Below are 14135 nucleotides of genomic sequence, written 5' to 3' on the forward strand. Positions count from 1 at the left end.
CAAACCAAGCTGTTGTTGTTAACAGCCAGGACGCTTCATTTTTTGTCCTTGTCTTATATGCATTGTTACTGTGAAGACTTGTTTGCAATTATAATGTGTGCAATAAAGGAAATGAAGTTGTTGATTGTTTGTGTTTACGCTGCACTAGCAACTCCAAAAGTTAAAGACTTCTAACACAGCTAACTCCAGTCTTAATTATAGTTATAGTTTGTTTTTTTGATTTTTTTAAATAAATACATAATACAGTAGACCCTTGGGTTACGACCGTTTTTCTATATGAACATTTTGGGTTACGAACGATCTTTTTCTACTTAACGTACGAAAAACTTCGGATTACGAACAGAAATTCGCGAAACACGTGATGTCATGAACTATTGAGCAAACATTTGGACAGTGGACGGTGTTTTTCCGGTGTTTTCTTTATATTTTGTAAAATTCTATATTAAAATGTCCCCAAAGAAGGTGCAGAGGAAGCGCAGTGTTGAGAAGAAAAAAAAAAATCACTATTTGATGTATAATTACTCCTGCCAGTAGCTGTCACGGTGTATCAGACAGAGGGGACAGTGAGTGAGAGAGAAGAAGGAAATCGGCTGAGTAAAGTATTCTTTCTTTCGTGCAATTACACCTACAAAATACAATACTATTGCAATAAAGAAGGAGATAATACAGAAATATGAGTTATTGTTGTTTCTGGTAGATACATTTTATTAAAAAAAAAGAAGGAAATTTATTATGGTGTATAGTACAGCACACGTACTGTACTAAAATGTGATGTGTGTCGTTTTATGTACAGTACTACTGTGTATTGTTGTTTATTATTGTTTATTACAGGAATATCTATTACATAATTTAAGGTTTAAGGGAAAATATACTTGTATTTATAACAAAAAAAGACTATTAAAGACATTAGGTTAGGTAAGGGGGGGTTTGGGAGGTCTGGCACGGATTAATTCTATTTACATGATTTCTAACTATTAACATGATTAACTAACGAACATTTTGACTTAAGAACAGCCCTTCAGAACCAATTAAATTCATAAGTCCAGGGTCTACTGTATTTTCACTTTTTAATAACATTTCTTACTATTAGCTTTAGTTTTTAGTTGAAAAACATGCAATAGTCAACTAAAACTAATTTTAGTCAATAAAAAGTTGGAGTAAAAGATTACCTCATGTTGTAAGATGCAGTAATTACAAGAATCTGTATTTTTAACTGACAAAAGTATAAAGAAAATATTTCCAGGCCACTCAGGTGGCGCAGCGGTAAAAACACATGCTGGAACCAGAGCTGGAATCTCGAATACATCGTATCGCTCTGCCTGACGACTAAGGCTGGGTGGCCACATGAACGACGATTGGCCTATTGTTCAGAAATGGGTGGGATTAAGCCGGATGGGGTCTCTCTCTCTCATGACTGGTGCAATTACGACCTCTGCTGGCTGATTGATGGCGCCTGCACAAAGATGAGAAAAGAGTGCTCTCAGGGTGTGTCTCTTCGTACACAACGCTGAGCTGCACTTTTTCTTGCCACTGTATATATTTATATTTCCAGTGTTTTTACTGACCAACTTAATTGTATTTGTAACCCTAAGCACATTTTGAATTGAATGCCTGCAGCATACTGAAATTGTTGGGACAGAGGCATGTTTACCACTGTGTTACATTACCTTTCTTAATAATTACACTAATTACACCTTTTAATGGTTAGCCTAGCACTGTCCTGCTACTATACAAATTTAGTCAGTTTTCAGTTATTTGACTGACATTGACTCTATACATTGACTGTCCTAAACCTTACACACGTGCTCCTAAACAAGGTGTATTGTATCAAGTGTAACCCACATTATATACTACAACTCTTATGTAAAACAGGGTAAAAGTGTTTTGGAGCAATTTGATGCATATTTTAAAAGCTATTGAAGTTATTGATATGCTGAATACTTTAAATGCTATTGAAGTTATGGATAAAAAATCAATGTTTATCATGTAAAACAGGGTAAAAGTGTCAGTTTAGGAGTTTTAGTGTGTAATGTGGGTTACACTTGATAAAATATAACTTGTTTTGAAGCAATTGGATGCATATTTTAAAAGCTATTGAAGTTATTGACATGCTGAGTACTATTGAAGTTATGGATAAAAAAACTTTTTTTATCATGTAGGGCCAGTGATAGCTCAGTGGTTAAAGTACTGGACTAGTAAACAGAAGGTTGCCGGTTCAAGCCCCGCCACCACCTAGTTGCCACTGTTGGGTCCCTGAGCAAGGCCCTTAACCCTCAATTGCTCATTGTGTAAGTCGCTTTCGATAAAAGCGTCTGCTAAATGCTGAAAATGTAAATGTAAAACACAGTGCAAGTGTCGGTTTAGGAGTTGTAGTGTGTAATGTGGGTTACTCTTGATAAAATACAGCTTGTTTTGGAGCAATTTGATGCAAATTTTTAAAGCTATTGATGTTATAGATGTGCTGAATATCTTAAATTATATTTAAGTTATTGATATGCTGAATACTTCAAATGCTATTGAAGTTATGGATAAAAAAAATCTATTTATCATGTAAAACACAGTAAAAGTGTCAGTTTAGGAGTTGTAGAGTGTAATGTGGGTTACACTTGATAAAATACAACTTGTTTTAGAGCAATATGACGAATACTTTAAAAGCTATTGAAGTTATCAAAAAAATCTGTTTTTATTTTGTAATAAAGGGTAAAAGTGTCAGTAAAAGAGTTGTACTGTAGTATGTAATGTGTGTTACACTTGATAAAATACACTTTGTTCTAGAGCAAAATGACAAATACTTTTAAAGCTATTGAAGTTGTTTTAGAGCAATATGACAATTGTTTCCGAGATCTGTGTTGCATGGGCTCGACCAACTTCTGGCACCTGTGAACAGGTATTCCAGTCCAGGATAATTAGACTACATTTCACAGTTCTTCTGCATTTTTGGGTTTTGCCGCAAAAAACTCATTTCAGATATCAGCCCACCAGTTCTCTATGGGATTGGGCTGGCCACTATATTACCTCAATCTTGTTTGTCTGTAACCAAAATGTTTTGGGTCATTGTCATGTTGAAACATGATGGACATTTCTTCTTCGACATAGGGCAACATGATCTCATCAAGTATTCTGATATATTTCAACTGATCCATGATCCGTCGTATGCGATAAATAGGCGTAACACCATGGTATGAAAAACATCCCCATATCATAATTTTGTACCACCATGCTTTACTGTCTTCACAGTGTACTGTGGCTTGAATTCAGTGCTCAGGGGTCTGACATACTGTCTACGACCACTAGACCCAAAAAGAACAATTTTGCTTTCATCAGTCCACAAAATGTTGAACCATTTCTCTTTGGACCAGTCAATGTGTTCCTTGGCAAATATTAACCCATTCAGGACGTGTCTTTTTCTTAACAGGACTTGGCAAGGAGTTCTTGCTGGTAAATTGGCTTCACTTAATCATCTTCTGTACTCACTGGTAACTTCAGATGTTCCTTGATCTTTCTCGAGGTGATCATTGGGTGAACCTTTGCCATTTTGGCTATTCTTTGATCCAATCGAATAGTAGTTCCATGCTTCATTCTGTGTCCTTCAGGTTTTGGTTGTCACTTCAAAGCATTTGAGATCATTTAAGCTGAGCAGCCAATAATTTGCTGCACTTCTCTGTATGTTTTTCCCTCTACATTAAAATTTTTTATCGAAGTACACTGTTCATCAGAACAATGTCTGGAACAACCCATTTTACCCAGTATTTCAGAAGGAAATGCATTATGACCAACCTGTGCAACATTTGCCACCCTCCTACCTTAAATAAGGGCCAAAATTGACACCCGTTCTTCTGCAGAATGATTGACTTCACCAATTGAAATCCTCACTGCTATTATTTTGAACAACCCCCTTTCAATCAATGCTTCGATTACTCAGAATGAGCGGCATGCATGTTCTAATTGTTGGGTTTGTTTCGTTTTCATTACTCTACTACACTTTCAAGCAAATTTTTTGCTATGTAGAAATATCACTTCTACTAAAAACAGTGATTATTTAGGTTAATGATGTTGAACTGCTATTTTTTTGAGCACCACTGTGTGTGTGTGTGTGTGTATATGTATATGTATATATGTGTATATACTGTATATATACGTATATATATATATTACATTTTACTTCATCGTGAGTTTGCAATACATACTTTTGAACACTAGATGGCACAACAGTCTAACTAGTTTATTATAGTTTATTCTTATAGTTTATTATCGATAAAATAATGTATGCAAAACTGGGAATTAATGCTCTTTTAATTTTATTTTCATGTCTTTTTCACTGGTTACGTTTGTACAAAGTGTACAAAGTCAACTGCTCTAGTTAAACCCTTACACTACACATTCAAAACCTAATGCAACATGATGTGCACTTAAAGGGTCACATCAGCTTACCTGGCTGTCATTAATACTTCACATCTGCAGACATTTAATATTCTAGAAATTCTAATGTGTAAAATTAAGACAGTCGTGATGTTTGGTACACTTTACAAATGTTGAGATTATTGAATATTGTTGCTGATCATGTTCACATGATCATTCACCTTCTGTATCATGAATATAACAATGACTTCAGTCAATATAAATGGCCCTCCCAGTCACCAGATCCTAACCCAATGCTAATAAAGAGAATAAATAGGTCATAGTTTGCCCAAACTGCTCTAAGAAGCTAGTATTACTTAACACAGATGTGCTGAAGCTGAAGCATTTACAGGGAATACAGGAAATTTTACTACTATAATACTAATTTTACTACTACTCTACTACTATACTAAACTTATTTGGACACCTTTACTTATTATTGGGTGTGCCTGAACCAGTAATATAAAATAAACTATACGCTTTCAACTTTGTGTCTACACTTTTCATTCCAGAATAACAAATAATGATTTGATATAACCTGCACAGAGCCCTGACCTCAACCTCAACAGCTTACAACACCTTATACACTGACCAGCCATAATATTAAACCACCTCCTTGTTTCTACACTCACTGTCCATTTTATCACCTCCACTTACCATATAGAAGCACTTTGTAGTTCTACAATTACTGACTGTAGTCCATCTGTTTCTCTACATACTTTTTTCACCCTGTTCTTCAATGGTCAGGACCACTACAGAGCAGGTATTATTTAGGTGGTGGATCATTCTCAGCACTGCAGTGACACTGACATGGTGGTGGTGTGTTAGTGTGTGTTGTGCTGGTATGAGTGGATCAGACACAGCAGCGCTGCTGGAGTTTTTAAATACCGTGTCCACTCACTGTCCACTCTATTAGACACTCCTACCCAGTTGGTCCACCTTGTAGATGTAAAGTCAGAGACGATCGCTCATCTATTGCTGCTGTTTGAGTCGGTCATCTTCTAGACCTTCATCAGTGGTCACAGGACGCTGCCGACGAGGCGCTGTTGGCTGGATGTTTTGGTTGGTGGACTATTCTCAGTCCAGCAGTGACACTGAGGTGTTTAAAAACTCGATCAGTGCTGCTGTGTCGTATTCACTCATACCAGCACAACACATACTAACACACCACCACCATGTCAATGTCACTGCAGTGCTGAGAATGATCCACCACCTAAATAATACCTACTCTGTGGTGGTCCTGGGAGAGTCCTGACCATTGAAGAACAGCACAAAAGGGGGTTATCAAAGCATGCAGAGAAACAGATGGACTACAGTCAGTAATTGTAGAACTACAAAGTGCTTCTATATGGTTTTTAATGCTACGCATGATCGGTGTATATTCAAGTGTTAAAGAAGGACCACAAGATGGCACCATAAGCTTTTTTGACTTGAATGCTAAAATGCTAATCGACTGTAGGCAGTCATGCATAACTATTCGTCTTTAACCATTTTTTATATTTATATGATAAATTAATCATTTTAGCAAAACTGGTTAGTTTGTGACATTTACATTAGGTTAATGTTAAATTAAATTTCATGTGATATCGAATGTTGACCAACACTAGATGGAGCAGTTACTGCATAATGAAATTCTGTCCTCCAAGGGTTAATCAATTCTAATCCTGTGACTTTCCAAGTTTGCTAACACTCCCTAATTAGCTCATGAGCTAATTACCAAGCATTGGGACAGTGTTGGGAGAAAGAACGGTTTAAAATTGGCAGGGCAGGGCAGTGGTATTACAAGGGCGGCACGGTAGCTAAGTGGGTAGCACTGTCGCCTCACAGCAAGAAGGTCCTGGGTTCGATCCCCAGGCGGGGCGGTCCGGGTCCTTTCTGTGTGGAGTTTGCATGTCCTCCCCGTGTCCGTGTGGGTTTCCTCCGGGTGCTCTGGTTTCCTCCCACAGTCCAAAAACATGCCACCAGGCTAATTGGAAACACTGAATTGTCTTATAGATACCTAGCCGCTAGATGCACAAACCAGTGCATTGTTGTGCCGGTCCCAAGCCCGGATATAATAGGGAGGGTTGTATCAGGAAGGGCATCTGGCGTAAAAATTGTGCCAAATCAGCCGCTCAGGTGGCGCAGCGGTTAAAAGAAACGCGCTGCAACCAGGGCTGGAATCTGAGAACGTGGTATCGAATCCAGCCTTGCTTTACCGGTTCGAAGCTGAGTGGCTATATGAGCAACGATTGGCCGGTTGCTCATGTGGGGGGTGGGACAAAGAACCGGATGTGGGTCTCTCTCTGTCAGAATGCGATTGCGTTCTCTGCCGGCTGATTGGAGGCGCTTACACAGAGATGGGAGAGGGTGCCCTTAGGGTGTGTCTCTCCGCATGCAACGCTAGGTGGCGCCAAACTCGTCAATGTGTGGGTGGCAAAGATGCATCTGGCTGCTGCTCGTGTTTCGGAGGGGATACGGGTTAGCTTCAATCACCTCCGTCAGGGCAGGGTTCGGCATAGACAGAGAGGAAGCACGATGCTAATTGAACAATTGGATGCGCTAAAAAGGGGAGAAAAAGGGGTAAAAAAAAAATACAAATAAAAAAATAAAAAAATTGTGCCAAATCAATGCAGATCATGATCCGCCGAGAGCCGACCCCGCAACCGAACGGGACAAAGGCCGAGGAAGAAGGGTATTACAGATGTGGTATTTTAGTATAAATAGCAATTTGGCTAGCCTATAGCATAACTAATAATGTTGTAGTATTAGTGGTGGCAAGTCATAGTGGAATTAGCTATGTTTGTTTACTCAACAGGTCATTGGTGTCCGGTTCGATGTGTTTGGACTTTAAGGTCCATACAGACCAGAATCATAATCTTGTCTGTCCCAAAGCTTAGAAACATTCTACATAAGAAGTACTCCTTGAATGGTCAACATTTTACCTCAGTTAAACTGTAAATCTTAAAGTAAAAGTGGAGGTTCAGCTGTTTTCCCTCCACCAGTAATAGAATGCACTTCGATATACACCAATCAGCCATAACATTAAATCCACCTCCTTGTTTCTACCTTCACTTACCATATAGAAGCACTTTGTAGTTCTACAATTACTGACTGTAGTCCATCTGCTTTGTTAGCACCCTTTCATGCTGTTCTTCCATGGTCAGGACTCTCCCAGGACCATTACAGAGTAGGTATTATTTGGGTGGTGGGTCATTCTCAGCACTGCAGTGACACTGACATGGTGGTGGTGTGTTAGTGTGTGTTGTGCTGGTATGAGTGGATAAGACACCTCACTGTCACTGCTGGACTGAGAATAGTCCACCAACCAAATATATCCAGCCAACAGCGCCCAGTAGGCAGCGTCCTGTGACCACTGATGAAGGTCTTGAAGATGACCAACTCAAACAGCAGCAATAGATGAGCGATCGTCTCTGACTTTCCATCTACAAGGTGGACCAACTAGGTAGGAGTGTCTAACAGGTATTTGAAAACTCCAGCAGCGCTGCTGTGTCTGATCCACTCATACCAGCACAACACACACTAACACACCACCGCCATGTCATTGTCAGTGCAGTGCTGAGAATGATCCACCACCTAAATAATACCTGCTCTGTGGTGAAAAACAGGGTGAAAGCAGGTTAAAAAAGTATGTAGAAAAACAGATAGACTACAGTCAGTAATTGTAGAACTACAAAGTGCTTCTATATGGTAAGTGGAGCTGATAAAATGTAAACAAGCCAGCCCACCTATGTGTTACATTCTATTTCCGTTTACAAATGCATACGCTGTGATATATCCCAGCCCTTTATAAGCATTTTATCTACTCCAGTAACGTCCGCCGACTGCTGACCACTGTCCTTGCCTTGTCTCTATGGCAACATTGGGCATCCAGCATATACACACACATCTCTTTGCTTTTCATTGATTATGAGTGCTGAAGTGCCAGGGCAGCCTGGATTCAGCTGGTTTATTACAGGCTCTGCCTGCTGGTGACTCATGAAACTACTGTGTCACTACAACATTCAGTAGTGCCCTTAATTTCCAGACATATTCTTATGCTTTTTTTTCCCAGAAACCATTTTTACTTTATGTGAATCGACAAAACTAAGGCACAACAACTTATTTTAGTTCTCCTATAAGCCAGCAGTGGTGACCTTTTGCATCTCTATTTTGGCCAGATGATTGATGTGGCACCTTGTGAGTGTTAATTCGCTCCAGGTGGAAGTTCTTCTATATATCACGGTTTCTTCCTCTCAAATTTGTCAGCTCTATCATTGGGACAGTTGCATTATTCTGAAGCCGTGATACTGGGCCACTTCGGTTAGGTGTGATACCAGCTACCCCCCGATGTTGCAACGTTTTGAGCCTTATGATTGAGGTGTGACCTCCCTTTTCCGGAGCGGATCCCTCTCATAAATCCATGTTATGCGCAGGGTGCGCCAGTTGGTGCTAAAAGTTCCCTATATTTCCTTTTTCGAAGAGCTGGCTTGTCGCAAGAGGCCTGTCATATTGTCACATACAGTTCATATTTCTGCACTATCCCAGTTTTATCCACTCTCTCCATTGGAGGTTGTAGATGTTTTGCGTCTTTCAATTTTGTTCGGGTTTTTTTTCAGTTATTTTGGCTACCTTATTTATTGTGCGATCATCCCTTTTGTTGGTTAGTAGCTTTTTAGCCACAATATTGTTCTACCTTGGGTAAAACATTTGCACTTGGGTTCTAGTCATCTTTCACTTTAGTAGCAAGGCACATCCAGTCCTGTTACAGTGACCTCATTATTATTGTGCTTTTATCCCTTTGCACTTGTAAATCATCTATACAGGCTTTTGAAATGTCCAAGGAGCTCATGATCAGGTGAGGCCACCTACAACAGCCATATGGAGTGATGTTCCAAACAAAACACCCAGACCAGCATTAGTTCTCTAAAAGGTTTCTGGTCTGGTACACCCACATTACACTGGTTTCAGAGGCCTCGTCTGGCTCCTGGAACACAGGATTTCAAGGTTTTGTTTATGTGCCACGCCCCCTCAGTTCTGGGAGCACATGGACCGAATGTTTGTGTTTATGCTACAAGCCCCCTTGTCCCCGCCCCTGCCTACTGATTCGCCTTTATGTTCATGATCACCAGTTGTCCCTTGTGTTTTAATGATTACCCAGTGTATAAGTTACTCTTGTTCTGTGTTGTGTTTGAGGGCTGTTAGGTTGCAGAGGCTAGGCTAGGCTAGGCTGAACAGAACCAAAACTATAACCAACTCCAACCCAACCCTTGTTGAAGTTATGATAAATTCATTGTGCCTTGTTATAGCCTAGCTATAGTCTAGCCTTGGGTTTTTCTGTACTAGCCTAGCCCTAGTATAACCTTGAAATCCTTGTTCCTTGTTTAGCCTAGCTTTAGTATAACTTTGAGATCCTTGTACCTTGTTATAGCCTAGCCCTAGTATGACTAAGATCCTTGTACCTTGTTATAGCCTAGCTTTTGTATAACCTTGAGATCCTTGTTCTAGCCTAGCCAGAGTATAACTTTGAGGTCCTTGTATCTTGTTATAGCCTAGCTTTAGTATAACCTTGAGATCCTTGTTTTAGCCTAGCTTTAATATAACTTTAAACTCCTTGTACCGTTTTATAGCCTAGCTTTAGTATAACTTTGAGATCCTTGTTTTAGCCTAGATTTAATATAACTTTAAACTCCTTGTACCTTGATACAGCCTAGCTTTAGTATAACGTTGAGATCATTGTACCCTTTTTTAGCCTAGCTTTAGTATAACCTTTAGATCCTTGTTTTAGCCTAGATTTAATATAACTTTAAACTCCTTGTACCTTGTTATAGCCTAGCTTTAGTATAACGTTGAGATCATTGTACCTTGTTTTAGCCTAGCTTTAGTATAACCTTGAGATCCTTGTTTTAGCCTAGCTTTAGTATAACTTTAAGATCCTTGTACCTTGTTTTAGCCTAGCTTTAGTATAACCTTGAGATCCTTGTTCTAGCCTAGCCAGAGTATAACTTTGAGGTCCTTGTACCTTGTTTTAGCCTAGCTTTAGTATAACCCTGAGATCCTTGTACCTTGTTTTAGCCTAGCTTTAGTATAACTTCGAGATCCTTGTACCTTGTTATAGCCTAGCTTTAGTATAACTTTGAGATCTGTGTTCCTTGTTATAGCCTAGCTTTAGTATAACTTTAAGATCCTTGTACCTTGTTTTAGCCTAGCTTTAGTATAACCTAGAGATCCTTCTTCTGGCCGAGCCAAAGTATAACTTTAAGATCCTTGTTCCTTGTTATAGCCTAGCTTTAGTATAACTTTAAGATCCTTGTTCCTTGTTATAGCCTAGCTTTAGTATAACTTTAAGATCCTTGTTTTAGCCTAGCTTTAGTATAACCTTGAGTTCCTTGTTTTAGCCTAGCTTTAGTATAACCTTGAGTTCCTTGTTTTAGCCCATCAAGATTGCGATCCTTGTACCTTGTCATAGCGCAATAATCTTATTGTTGTCATAGTTCATGTCCTTGCCCTGGTCCTAGTTTCCCCATAGTGCCTTGTCTCTTGTGTCTTTGTTCGATATTAGCTTAGCTTAGAAACTATTATTCTTAGTTTAGTCTAGTTAAGGTTTTGGATACTTTATATATCCTAAAGAGTGTTTCCAAGCTTTAGTTAGCAGTTAGAATTTAGCATAGCATTAGCATAGCCTTAGCCTTTAGCCTAGAAATCCACGTGTAGTGTGTAGTGAAGCTCCCCCTAGTGTTCATAATGTGTTCTTTGTTATCTACGCATGCATCCTATTTAATGATTCATCTTAGACATGCAATCGTAACATTATTTATGTGGACGTGGGCATTCCATCATCCAGAAACAGAAGTCTGAAGACACTCTAAACAACACGAACATGCTTTTCTTGTGCAACTTTTTTAGCATCTGTGTGCGAGACAAAGGGATTGTCATAGACAAAAGGCAAGTTCTTTTGTTTGCTTCGTCTGTTTTGATTGTGTACGGAGTTCCACCGACATCTGTGTCCGTCAAATAACGTGACCTCGGCGTGCACTTTTTTGTGATTTCTATTTACGTGCACGAGAGGTGCCATATCCCAAGTACGATCCATTACTGACGTTTTTGCTGCGTCTCTCGTGCTTTTAGTTTTGGATGGCGGAAAGGCGGATAAACAACGTTGCTATGGTGACGCTAGGAACCCCGCCACCCCACCCATCGGCCGCCTGCGTCACAGATCATGGGGCTAGAACGGGACCGATTTTTCTGTCCGAGAACCTGTTTTGCAGTGTAAAGGCACAGAACTGTTCAGGAACCGATTTTGGAACCAGCACCAGAATCGGCACTGGCACCATTGGTGGGAACGTGCTTTCTGAGTACCATGTATACTAAGGAACATTAATGTTAATGAGTGTTTTGGGGGTTATACGGGGTCAGAGACATTGGTGTGTGTGTGTGTGTGTGTGTGCTGCTTAAAATGCCATGTATATGATTGACCGTAGGATATAATGAGGACCCAATATGTACCCCAAACAAGCCACCTACTCGTATAGTCTTTTTAATATATTAAGAAATAATAAAATTAGGGAGTAAAAGCTTACAGTTGATGTAAGCTGTAAGAAGGAACGTCAGGCTTCTGTTTTCTGCCTCCTCATTTTCATTCATGGCACAATCAAGGACACAGGCACACCTACACAATCCCGAACACACATACACACACTCTCTTGTACGACTATCCCTGTTGCCAATGCTCTCTTATATCTAACCCTAACCCAAACCCTAACCCTAACCCAAACCCTAACCCTAACCTCAGTGTTTTGGTTCTTTTTTTGTCTTTCCTCGAAGGATTTATCCATCTGTCCCGGCAAGGTCAGAATGCTAATATATTTATGGAATCGTGGCGGCATTTTTGTCCCCACAAAGGGATTAAAACATGCTTTAATGGCGTACACATTCCTTATACTGCAATCGTTTCTACAGCTGGTGTCCTCAGTTGACCCCTTTCATTTTCCAAAATGCCCTAGATGGTGAATTATATTCTCAACTATTATCCTGACCAGGTTGCTTACCGTATCCAAACAAACACAAACACACACACACGCTTAGGATGTAACACCGTTTCTGAACCTAACACGTGAGGTTGTCTGAAACGGCGTCCCTCATACTGAGTGTGTCTCTACCCCTCTCTCTCCAGTTGACAGCGTAGGGGTGGGTGGCCGACCGTCTTGACTGATGCCCTACCTCTCGCTATCGCAGCCACACTCCTCTCCCCTTCTGAACATCCCCTTCTGTGACATACACACACACACACACACACACACACACACATGGACACTGCTCTGCCCCCCCCACCCAACCAGCCAATTCCATTATACATTCAGTGTGAAAGTAAGGGCTGCCTACTAATTGCTTTCTTATCCCCAGAGTCCCTCTCCCTCCCGTCTCTCTCTCCCTATCTCTGTCCCTCTTTTCCCCCCACAAACAGCACCCCCCCAACCCATCCGACACACCCCCTTCTCCTGCCTCGCTCTAAACATGGCAGCGACAGCAAGCAAGGAAAGTGAGATAGCCACAGAGTGAGAGAGAGAGAAGCGGAGAGAGGAGTCTGGCATTGACAGGAAATATCTGCTGCCATTTTTCGCCTTGCAGGAGGTGCTCGCAGGAGTGGCATCTGTCCCGGGTACGACTGCAGGTAAGCGTTCGCTTTCTTTATTAATCAGAGGACTTCCAGCCAGGTTTTTATGGTAGGCTGGATGCAGGGAATGCAGGGACCACGGGCATCACGGATGCTCGTGATACGGGGGGGCGTGTGCGTTACTGGAGAACGGTCCAGGATCAGCTTCCTTTAATTATAGTGGGTCTGAAATAAGTATAAAAGGACCTCTTATTCCAGGCTGGGGCTTAGAATGCGGTTTGAAGTCTTGAGCTCAGGACTTGCTGGGACTGTATATGATTTGATGCCAGGTCATGATGTGTGTGCTGTCAAGGATGGCTGTTTTTTTTATATTTGGAGGTAGAACGAGGTAGAACTGATTCGGACAATATTTGAAGCTTTCCAGACCACAGAAGTCTCCAAATAGCCAACAAACAGGCTGAGATATTATATGTAACTTTGCTTTCATGTTAGGCATAGTTTTAACTAGACGTCTGTTGATATTGATTAATCGATGATGAAGCAATGTCAATGAACCTGATCGTAGGCTTTAAAAAAAACAGGTAGACTGTGTGAGAATTAAAGTATTACCTTGGGTACAAACACTTACTTTGCTTGTAAGATTTGCCTTTGTAACTTTTCATCATGAGATTGTCTGTTGTTTACTTTGAGCATACAAAACCTTTGGGTAGATTAAGATCATAGACATAGTACTAAACCTAACCCTTAGACCTAATGATTTGTCCCAACTTTTCATCAGGATAATATAGAAGTCTATAGTCAATACAGTCTGGTTACATAGATTTTATATACATTTAGAACCAATCTGTGGGTTTCCAAGCTGGGCACAATTACAAGATCTATGAACCTGTTCTAATAGAAAATGCGTAAACTAAACCCAACCCCTAGTCCAAAGATATTCATCCCAACTTTTCATCAGGATGCATTTCACCTCTTAATCAATATAATTTGGTTATATAGATTTTGTATACATTTGGAACAGATCTGTGGTTTTCCAAGCTAGGCTAGATCACAAGATCTATAGCGTAAACAAGTGAGGGTTAAAACGTAGGGTTTAAATCCCCGAACAAGACGTGATGGCCAGCATCGCCTTGAAGTCTAACCG

At 40.3% G+C, this 14135-nt stretch overlaps 1 protein-coding gene across 1 annotated transcript in view; it reads left to right on the top strand.

The window, feature by feature from the left end:
* Positions 1-12995: 12995 nt before the first annotated feature.
* Positions 12996-14135, top strand: part of LOC134336184 (retinoic acid-induced protein 1) — an 82748-nt gene continuing 81608 nt past the window's right edge. The window contains exon 1 of the mRNA XM_063018890.1: positions 12996-13048. The gene's annotated coding sequence lies outside the window, so the exon portion shown is untranslated. The remainder of the gene's footprint in view (positions 13049-14135) is intronic.

Source organism: Trichomycterus rosablanca, chromosome 22 (assembly GCF_030014385.1).
Source record: "Trichomycterus rosablanca isolate fTriRos1 chromosome 22, fTriRos1.hap1, whole genome shotgun sequence".
Taxonomy (NCBI): Eukaryota; Metazoa; Chordata; class Actinopteri; order Siluriformes; family Trichomycteridae; genus Trichomycterus; species Trichomycterus rosablanca.